Below are 11,789 nucleotides of genomic sequence, written 5' to 3' on the forward strand. Positions count from 1 at the left end.
GCCAGAGTAGTAGTAACTTCAAAGCATACTCTGAAAAACAGACATAAAAACCCAAGAGAAGTTTTGACACTATTTGATGAAGGACTTAATCTTTGCAATAAAACAATTTCTACAACAACCAAGTAGGTATAATTCAATTGAACAAATATAAATCAAGTGTCTCTTGTGTGCAAAACATCATAGTTTCATGAGAAGGAAGGGATGGGGCAAGCCTTTAAAGAATTGATTATTTATATGTCTACAGGCTAACTCAGACCACCTTATTGGAGACAGAACATGGCAAATGTCTTATGAGAAGAATGAATCCAGTAATGGTGGTTCCCAGAAACCCTTGTTCCAGATAAGTTTTTTTTTATATGAAAAAAAATGTAGAATTTGAAAGTCTTTACAGAATTTGAATTAGAGATAAAAAGATAAGACAGAGAATGGAATTAAAATCAGTAAAGACATGAATGTGAGAACTAGTGGACAAGGTAAGGAGAAAATGCATATAGGTTCTCTAGCTTGGCAATATGTGGTATGATATAAACTAGGGAAAAAAAGAGGCTGGATCTACTTTGACCCCGGGTAGGGTCCTACAACAACATGCAGGCAGCCTCTAAAAAAATTGACTTTGTCAGCAATTTAAATAATGTACAATGGTGAGCATACGATGATGAATTGGAGAATTGGGGTATTCAAAGATTCTATAAGAAACATCAGGAAATAGAAAAGTTTAGGGTCAAGCAGAGATGTTTTACATAATATTTTATATAACACACCAGTTTTGAATGGTAAAATTTAAGGTAGAAGTTAAAGCATCAGCTTCTGAAAATGATGCCAAGGGACATTAACAATGGCAGCTATAAGGTAATGAAACTTGGGACTATTTTCAGAAGCAAAATATAAATAACCAATAAAGTTGAAATATATCAACCTTAGAAAATTAAAAGAAAAATTGAAAAGTTGTATTTTTATAAAATTATCAAATACTAAAATATGACATCTATAGTTTTCTCCATATACCTCACCAACACTTGTTTGTTGATTTAATGATGATAGTCATTCTGACAGGTGTAAAGCGATATCTCATTGTAGTTTTAATTTGCATGTCTCTGATGATTGGTGATACGGAGTTTCTTTGTATGTCTATTGGCCATTTGTATGTCCTCTTTACAGAAGGGTCTATTCAGCCCTCTGCCCATTTTTAATTGGATTGTTTTCTTTTTTGATACTGAATCATATGAGTTCTTTTTTTAAAATTTTCAATGCAATTAACTTTCACCTTTTTATTGTTAATTCTATTACAGTTGTCCCAATTTTATTTTATTTTTTTGGTTGTCAAATGACCTTTAATTGAAAATTTTCCTTTGTAGTTCTTAACTAGCATTCCACTGCACTACTGTTCATGTCACCTATGATGTCATGAGGGTGGTGGCCATCAACATTGCAGCCCATGCATGGACTGGGCAGTTCCCAGGATCTCTTTTATGGTTCCAGAGAGTTCTCTGGCTGAAGACTGGTGCCACATCTATCAGGTAATATTGACAATCTCATCAAAAATGATATTTCCACTGTGCTTAATGTTTTTTTTCTTCTTTCTATCTTGCGGTGGTTCTTTGAGGCCTTTGATGATCAGGGCAGAGGCAGAAGTCACTACTTCAGTCTGGGCCTGTCTGTTCTGAATGGTTAGTTTCACTGCAATCCTCAGACTCTTCCATTCACTGGTTGTTTTGGCGATATCATCACCAACATTTTTTGGAGACTGACTCAGGGGGCCAATTTTGGGGGCCAGGGCAGACATGGTACCAATTTCCCACCGGTGCACCTCAGGTATAACAACTTTGATCTCATTGGGGTCTAACTTCAGAGGCATGGTGGAGGCAGTTCTTGTCAGATGAACCCAGATTCCAGACGAAAGTTGAACCTTCTCTTCCTCACAGCCAAAAGCTGAAGACTGTTCCAATTTTTTTCTGTTTTGTTCCCCTCCACTCAGCCCACCCCTTCCCCCTCAGTCAATCCCCACTCTGTGGGTCATTTATACAGTTCTTTGACTAATCCCTTCCCTCTCCATTGGCCACTCCCCCCTCACTCTTCCCATCTTATAGCTGTCAGTCTGTTCCATGTTTCCACGTCTCTACTTCTATCTTGCTCATCAGTGTACTTTTTTCATTAGATTCCACATATGAGTTAAATCATATAGTATTTGTCTTTCACCGACTGGCATATTTCACTTAGCATAATAGTCTTCAGTTCCATCCATGCTGTTGCAAAAGTTAGGAATTCCTTCTTTTTTCTGTTGCATAGTATTCCATTGTGTAAATGTACCAGCTTATCAATCCACTCATCTACTGGTAGGCACTTAGACTGTTTCCAATACTTGACTATTGTGAATAGTGCTGCTCTGAACATAGAGGTGCATAAGTTCTTTTCAGTTGCTGTTTTAGGAATCTTAGGGTATATTCCCAGAAGTGGAATTGCTGGGTCATAAGGCAGTTGCATTTTTAACATTTTGAGGAAAATCCATACTGTTTTCCACAGTGGTTGCACCAGTCTGCATTCCCACAGTGTACTAGGGTTCCCTTTTCTCTACATCCTCACCAGCATTTGTTGCTTGTTAATTTATTAATGATGGCCATTCTGGTTGGTGTGAGGTATATCTCATTGTGGTTTTAATTTGCATCTCTTTGGTGGCCAGTGATGTTGAACACTTTTTCATATGTCTATGGGCCATCTGCATGTCCTCCTTTGAGAGGTATATATTCAGGTGCTTTGCCCACTTTTAAATTGTATTGTTCATTTTCATGGTGTTGAGGTGTATGAGTTCTTTATATATTTTGGAGATTAAACACTTATCTGATGTGTCATTGGCAAATATGTTTTCCCATACAGTCAGTTATCTTTTCATTTTGATCCTTTCTTTAGCTATGCAGAAGCTTTTAAATTTGGTGTAGTTCCATTTGTTTGTTTTTCCTTTATTTTCCTTGCCTGGGGAGATATATGGGCAAAAATATTTCTACATGGGATATTTGAAATTTTACTGCTTATATTTTCTGCTAGGACTTTTATGCTATAATGACTTATATTTAAGTCTTTTATTGTTTTTGGTTTACTCTGGTGTATGGTATAAGTTGGTGGTCTAGTTTCATTTTTTTAAAAAAAATTTTGCATGTACCAGTCCAGTTCTCCCAACACCATTTATTGAAGAGACTGTTTTTACCCTATTGTATGCTCATGCCCTTTTTGTCGAATATTAATTGACTATAGAAACATGGGTTTGTTTCTGAGCTCTCTATTCTGTTCCATTGGTCTATGTGTCTGTTCTTATGCCAGTACAAGACTGTTTTAATTACAGTGGCCTTGTAGTATATCAGGTATTATGACCACGATCCCTCCAACTTTGTTCTTCTTTCTCAGGATTACTGAGGCTATTTGGGTCCTTTTTGGTTCCATATGCATTTTTGAAATATTTGTTCAGATCTGTGAAATATGCCATTGGTATTTTAATAGGAATTGCATGAATCTATAGATAGCTTTGGGTAGTATGGACATTTTAATGATGTTAATTCTTCCAATCCATGAACATGGTGTATGCTTCCATTTATTTGTATCTGCCTCAATTTCTTTCCACAATGTTCTGTAGTTTTCTGAGTGCAGATCTTTTACCTCCTTGGTTAATTTATTCCTAGGTAATTTATTTTTCTTGCTGTTGTAGTAAATGGTATTTTTTCTTAGTTTTTCTTTCTGATAGTTCATCAGTTTCTGAATATTGACTTTGTATCCTGCTATTTTGCTGAATTCACTTACTAGGTCAAGTAATTTTTTGGTGGAGACCATAGGGTTTTTCTATGTAAACTATCATGTTTGTGAATAACGACAGTTTTACTTCTTTCAATTTGGATGACTTTTATTTATTTTTCTTGTCTAATTGCTGTGGGTAGAACTTCCAGTACCACATTGAATGGGAGTGGTGAAAGCAAAGACCTTTGTCTTGTTGCTAAGCTTAAGGGAAATGATTTTATTTTTGCCCACTGAATATGGTGTTGGCAGTAGGTTTCTTGTATATGGCCTTTACTATGTTGAAGTATAATCCCTCTATTCCCACTTTGCTGAGTGTTTTTATCACTCAGGGTGCTGGTTTTTATCAAATGCTTTTTCAGCATCTGTTGATATGATCATGTGATTTGTGTCCTTCATTTTGTTTATGTGGTGTATTATGTTTATTGATTTGCAAATATTGTACCATTCTTGTATCCCTGGGATAAATCCCACTGGGTCGTGGTGTATGACCTTTTTAATGTATTGATGGATCTGGATTGCCAATATTTTGTTGAGGATTTTAGCATCTCTGTTCATCAGAGATATTTTGCTGTAATTTTTTGTGTCTATCTTTGTTGTGTCTTTAACTGGTTTTGGAACTAGGATGATACTGGACTCAAAAAGAGTTTGGGAGCCTTCCATCTTCTTGAATTTTTTGGAATAGTTTGAGAAGAAGAGGTGTTATTTCTTCTTTGAATGTTTGGTAAAATTTGCCTGTGAAGCCATCCAGGTCAGGGCTTTTGTGTGCTGGGAATTTTTTAAATCACTGCTTCGGTTTTGCTAGTTGTTATCAGTCTGTTCAGGCTTTCTGCTTTTTCTCAATTCAGTTTTGGAAGATTGTTTGTTTCTAGAAATTTGTCCCTTTTGCCCAGGTTGTCCAATTTCTTTCATATAGTTGTTCATAGTAATTTCTTACAATTCTTTGTATTTCTGTGGTGTCATTTTTGCTTCTCCCCTTTCATTTCTGATTTTGTTTATTTGGGTCCTCTCTCTTTTTTTCTGATGAATCTGGTTAGAGTTTTGCAAATTTTGTTTATCTTTTCAAAGAACCAGCTCCTGGATTCATTGATCATTTGGATTGTTTTTTAGTCCTTATGTCATGTAACTCTGCTCTGATATTGATTATTATCTCCCTTTTGCTCTAGTTCTTTTAGATGTAGGGTTAGGTTGTTTATTTGAGAATTTTCTATCTTCTTTGGGTACACTTCTCTTGCTATACACTTCCTTCTCAGGAATGCCTTTGCTGTGTCCCATAGGTTTTGAGTTGTGTGTGTTCATTTTCATTTGTTTTCAGATAGTTTTTGATTTTTTTCTTGATCTTGCTGTTAACCCATTCATTATTTAATAACATGTTATTCAGTCTCCATGTATATGAATGTCTTTAAACTTTTTCTTGAGGTTGGTTTCTAGTTTCCAGCCATTGTGATCCAAGGAAATGCTTGACATGATTTCAATTTTCTTGAATTTGTCAAGGCATGTTTTGTGTCCTACCATGTGGTTTATCTTTGAAAATAGATGTGAATGTTGTTATGTTTCATGTTGTCCTGAAGTTCCCTTAAACTATCCGTGTTCTTTTTGAGTCTTTTTTCTTTTTGTTGTGCTGATGGGTGTTTTTCTACCTTGTCTTCCAACTAGCTGATTTGACCCTCTGCTTTATCTAGCTTGCTTTTAATTCTTTCTAATGTATTCCTCATTTCAGATATTATGTTCTTCATTTCTGCCTGGTCCTTATTCATAGTTACTGTGTCCTTTTTCATGCTGATGTAGTTCTCACTTAGTTCCTTGTAGCTCCCATAATGTTCCTATACTTCTCCCTGAGTTCCTTGAGAATCCTTATAACCATTACTTTGAACTCTATATCTGATAAATTGCTTGCCTCAATTCAATTTTTCTTTTTCTAGACATGCCCCTTTTCCTTTTGATTGAGGGTTGTTTCTCTGTTTCCCTATTTTAGGTGACTCTTTTGTTTGTTTCTGCATATTAGATTGATCTCCTTTGACTCCCTGTCTTTGTGGGGTGGCCTTCTGTGGTAGGATTTCCCTGGGCCTCAGGGGTGTAGTCACTTAGATCTCCTGAGCTGGAGGGTCTAGTGATACCCTTTATGCAATTTATGTGGGCTTTCTTGTTGTAATTGGGTTTTGATTGTTGTTGGCTCATTTGTTAGTGGGTTCTCCCCTCCAGCTGGCTGACTGAGAGTTACCACCCCTATCTCATCTTGTATGCTGTTGTTCAGGTGCTGGCAGAACAAGTCAGAACAACCCAGAAAACAAAACCCACATCAGCAAAAATATCCCCCAACAATAGCAATGTCAACAATAAATGAGTAAAGATTAATAAAGGTGGAAAGAAAATAAAAATGTTAGAAGAAAGGAAAAAAGGTAAGAGATGAGTAAAGGAGAGAAAAATGATTTTGAGAGGTTAGAGGGAGGAGAGATAATAAGTACAGGGATTAGAAACAAGGCAAAGAAAGAGAAAGTAAAATTTAAAAGATGGATAAAAAAGGGAAGGAGGAAGGCAAAATGGAGTAAGAAAAGAGAAGAATATAATATGACTTAAAATAAAAAATTGTGAAACAATAGGAACAGAACTGAAGAAAAACAACAGCAGCAATATCAATGATAACTGAGCAAAGATCAATCAAGGTGGAAAGAGAATGAGAATATTATAAGAAAGAGGGAAAAAAAGTATGTGGTGTGCACAGGAAAGAAAAATGATTTGGAGAGGATCGAAGGAGGAGAAATAATAAGAGTAAGGAATAGATACTGTGCTAAGAAAGGGAAGCAAATTTCAAATGAAACTAAGAAAGGGCAGGCAAAAGGAGTATGATAGAGGAAGAGTATACTATGAAATTAGAAAATTAAAAAATAGTGAACAAATAGGAATAAAATAGAAGAAAAACAGCAACTGCAATATTAATGACAAGCAAAGATTAATAAAAGTGGAAAGATTATAAGAGTATTATAAGGAAGGGAAAAAGAATGTAAGGTGATAAAGCAAAGAAAAATGATTTTAAGAGGCTAGAGGGAGGAGAAATAGTAAGACTAAGGAATAGAAACACAGCAAGGAAAGGAAGAACATAAAATTTAAAACAAGAGTAGGAGAGGGAAGGAAGAAGGCAAATGGACTAAGGCAAAGGAAGAATAAAATATGAGATTTGAAATGAAAATGGAATAAAAAGTGAAATAATAGGAATAAAATTGAAGAAAAATAAAATATTAAAAAGCTATGCAAGAGAAAAATAATGCAAATACTGAAAAAGAACAAGGTGGAATTCATCTTAGCAGAGTTTGGTGTTTGACTGTTGTCTCCACCTGCCTCTTAGAGGTGCTTCTGGTGTGATCAAGGTAGTGGGAGATTTCCCATGGGAGGTGCTATTCAGTCTTCAGGGAAGACCGTGGGCATGTTGCTCCACCTCTGTGCCATAAGTCTTGGTCTGACATAGATTATTTCCAGTAAAGTAGAGTTAATGATAAATTAGCTGTCCATTCCATGTGAGGGACTAATCTGTGTAAGAAGGTCAGCTCTTTCCTGCTTGGTGCTGATAGCAGTTCTGTATAAGAGCCAAGGCTGAGAGTGGCCCTGAATTCCCCTTGCTGCACCAATTTCTGCACTCAGCTCAGCTGGTTACAGTGAAATAGAGCCCAAGGAATCAGTGCATCTTGTCCTGGCTGAGAAAAGTTCAGAAAGTCTTCCCTTGGCATCTCCCTTTCTTTTCCTGTGGGTATGCACCCAGCAGGGGGCTTCTTGAGCCTGGCCTGACTGTTCTGCAGAGCTTCCTCATTGGATGTGGTGCTTGCAATCTGGACGGTACAAGACTACTTCTGTACTCCTTGGCTTCAAAACTTCTATCAGCTAAGATTCTGTTGATTGTTCAGGTTACTTGTGGGAAGATCAGCCAAAAATCTGATTTGGGGGTGAAAGCAAGTGGATTCAGCTTCCACCTACTCAGCCACCATCTTCCAATCCATATGAGTTCTTTATAAATTTTGGGTATTAACCCTTATCAGATATACTGTATTTTGCTGTGTATAATGTGTACGTTTTTTGCTCCAATTTTTGAGGGAAAAATAAGGATGTACATTATTCATGGGTAGTACCTGAAATATCTTGTATCTGTTCTTATGTTTTATAATTATTTGTTACGTAAAATTTCTTGTATCATATGTTCAAAAATAAATGCTGAAATTCCTTTATAATACAAAAAAATGTACCTAAATATAAATAAAAATTAGATTAAAAAATTAAAAAAAAATTTTCCCTGAAAGTTTGGGCCAAAAACAGGTGTGTGCAGTATACACGGCAAAATATAGTAACATTAGTGAATATCATCACTTACTCACTGGGCTTGTTTTTGTAGTGGTGATGGTTTCCTTTGCTGGACAAAACCGGTTTAGTTTGACGTAGTTCTAGTTGTCATTTTTTTCTCTTGTTTTTCTTGCTTGAGGAGATATATCAGAAAAAAATAATGCTAAGAGAAATGTCAGAAATTCTACTGCCTATGTTTTGTTCTAGGAGTTTTATGGTTTTAAGTCTTACATTTATGTCTTTAAAAAAGATGTTATATATTTATTTATCTATCTATTTATTTATTTATAGGGAAAGTGAAGGAGCAAGAGAGGGAGAGAAACATAGATGTTAGAGACAAACATTGATTGGTTGCTTCTTGAATGTGTCCTAACCAGGAGACCAAACCTGTAACCCAGGCATGCGCCCTGGTTGGAAATTGAACTTATGACCTTTAATTTCACATCATAATGCCCAACCAACTGAGCCACACCAGTCAGTTACATTTAAGTCTTTAATCCATTTTGAATCTATTCTTGTGTGTAGTGTAAGAAGATGGTCCAGTTTCTTTTTTTTTTTTTTTTTGTATGGATATGTCCAATGTTCCCAGCACCATTTATTGCCTTTACTTCATTGTGGGTTTTTTTGGCCTCCTTTGTCATACATTAATTGATCATGTGGGAGTGGGTTTATTTCTGTGCTATTCTGTTTCATTGAGCTATATTTGATTACTATAGCCTTGTACTATAGTGTGATATCAGGTAGCATACCTCCTACTTTGTTCTTCATTCTCAAGATTGCTGTGGCTATTTGTGGTCTTTTTTTAATATGAAAAATTTTAAAGATTTTATTTATTTTAATTTTAGAGAGAGGAGAAAGAAGGGAAAAAGAGAGGGAGAAAAACATCAATGTGTGGTCGCCTCTCATGTATACCCTACTGGGACTTGCCTCACAACCCAGGCATGTGCCCTGACTGGGAATTGAACTAGAGACCCTTTGGTTCACAGGCTGGCAGTCAATCCACTGAGCCACACCAGCTGGGGCTATTTGGGGTCTTTTGTAGTTCCATGTAAATTTTTGAATTACTTGTTCTAGTCCTGTGAAAAAACACCATTGTTATTTTGATAAGGATTGCATTGAATCTGTATACTGCTTTGGGTAGTATGATGGTATGTGCTTCCATTTATTTGTATATTTTTTAGTTCCTTTCTTCAGTGCCTTATAATTTTCTGAGTACTGGTCTTTTACCCCTTTGATTAAATTTATTCCTGAGTATATTATTTTTTTTGATGTAGTTATAAATGGGATTGTTTTCTTAATTTTTATTTTGGATAGTTTTTATTGATGTATAAAAATACAAGTTATTCCTGAATATTTATTTTGTATCTTACTACTTTACTGAATTTACTTGTCAGTTCTATTAGTTTTTTGATGGAATCTTTAGGGTTCTCTGTATACAATATCATGTCATGTACAAATAAAGGCAGCTTTACTCCTTTCCAATGTGGATGCCTTTTATTTTTTTCTTGCCTGATTTCTGTGGTTAGAACTTCCAGTACTATGTTTAATGAGAACAGTGAAAAGTGAACATTCTTGTCTTGTTCTTGATCTTAAGGGAAACACTTAGTTTTCCCCATTGAGTTTGATGTTAGCTGTGGGTTTGTCATATATGGCCTTTATTACCTCATGTATATTCCCTCTATTGCCATTTTGCTGAAAGTTTGAATTATAAATGGGTGGCAGATTTTATTAAATGTTTTCTGCATCTATTAATATGATCATGTGATTTTTATCTTTCATTTTGCCTATGTGATGTAACACATTAATTGGTTTGCAAATATTATAACAACCTTGCATTCCAGAAATAAATCCCACTTGATCATGGTGTATGATCATTTTAATGTATTGCTGAATTCAGTCTGCTAATATTTTATTGAGGATTTCTTCAGGGATATTGGCATATAATTTGTTTTCTTTGTAGCATTTTTATATATTTTTGGAATTAGAATAATACTGGCCTTGTAAAATGAGCTTGAGAGTCTTGAATTATTTAAAATATTTTGAGAAAAATAAGTGTTACTTCTTCTTTGAATGTTTGGTAAAATTCACTTGTGAAGCCATTCAGTTCAGTATTTTGATTTGTTAGGAGTTTTTTGATTACTGCTTTGATTTTGTTGGTTGTAATTTTTCTGTTCAGGTCTGTTTTTTCACTTGCTTTTAGAAAATTATGTTTCTAGGAATTTATCCATTTCTTCCAGATTGTTCAATTTATTGGCATATAGTTGTTCATAATATATTTTCTTATCATCTTCTTTTTTTATAGTGTCAGTTATAGTAATCTTCTTTCAATTCTAATTTCATTTATTTGGGTCTTCTCTTTTTATTGATGAGTATGGTTAAAGGTGTATCATATCATTTATCTTTTCAAAGAACCAGCTCTTGGTTCCATTGATCCTTTGTATTGCTTTTTAAAAACTGTTTTGTTTATTTCAACCTAATCTTTATTATTTCATTCCTTGTGTTCACTTCAGCTTTGTTTGTTGTTCTTTATCTAGTTTCATTACACTTAAGTTTAGATTGTTTATTTGAGATTTGTCTTGTTTCTTAAGGTACGACTGTATTGCTATGATTTTTCTCTTGGGACTACTTTTGCTATGTCTAATAGATTTTGGGTTGCTGTGTTCTCATTTTTATTTGTTTCAAGGTATCTTTTTATTTTTTTCTTAACCTCCTTGCTAACCCATTCATTGTGTAGTAACATGTTATTTAGCCTCCATGTGTGTTTTTAATATTTTTCTTTTCTTTTTAAAAAAGATTTTACTTATTTATTTTTAGATAGAGAAAAAGGGAGGGGGAAAAGAAAGGAGAGAAACATTGATCAGTTGCCTGTCACATGGGCCCCAACCAGGGATGGGGCATGTAACCCAGGCATGTGCCCTCATTGAATTAGCTATCTTTTGCTTTGCACCCAACCAACTGAGCCACACCCATCAAGGCTAGTTTTTTTTCTTATAATTGATTTCTAGTTTCATCCCATTTTTACTGGAGAAAGTGTTTGATATAATTTAAATTTTCTCAAATTATTGAGACTGTTTTGGGCTCTAACATGTGACCTATCCTGGAAAATGTTTCATGTGCACTTAAAAAGTATGTCTATTTTTCTGCTTTGTGGTGAAACGTTCAGAAAATATCGATAAAACCCATCTCGTCTAGTGTATCATCTAAGATCAACATTTCCTTGTTGATTATCAGTTCAGAAGATCTCTCCATTGATGTTAATGGGGTCTTAAAATCCCCTACTATGACTGTATTATGGTCAGTCTCTTCCTTTATGTTCATTCAGATTTGCTTTATTTTTTTATGTGCTCCTATGTTGGGTGAATAAATGTTTACAGGGGTTATATCCTCTTGTTGGACTGATCTGTTTATCATTATGTAATGTTCTTCTTTGTCTCTTATTTATGGTATTGGTTTTAAAGTCTTTTTTTCATGTGATATAAGTATTGCTACCCCAGCTTTTTTGAAATGGCCATTTGCATGAAATTTTTTTCCATCCCTTTATTTTTTAGTCTGTGCATGTATTTTGTTCTGTGGTGGGTATCTTGTAGGCAGTATACATATAGGTCTTATTTTATCCATTTAGCTACTGTGTGTCTTTTGATTGTAGCATTTAAGCCATTTACATTTAAAGTGATTATTGATAGGTA

At 34.9% G+C, this 11,789-nt stretch overlaps 1 pseudogene; it reads right to left on the reverse strand.

Moving 5' to 3' along the window:
• Positions 1-1,362: 1,362 nt before the first annotated feature.
• LOC123811838 lies at positions 1,363-1,858 on the reverse strand (annotated as a pseudogene).
• Positions 1,859-11,789: the final 9,931 nt, after the last annotated feature.

This window comes from Phyllostomus hastatus, unplaced genomic scaffold (assembly GCF_019186645.2).
Source record: "Phyllostomus hastatus isolate PE091 unplaced genomic scaffold, TTU_PhHast_1.1 phas_scaffold_78, whole genome shotgun sequence".
Lineage (NCBI taxonomy): Eukaryota > Metazoa > Chordata > Mammalia > Chiroptera > Phyllostomidae > Phyllostomus > Phyllostomus hastatus.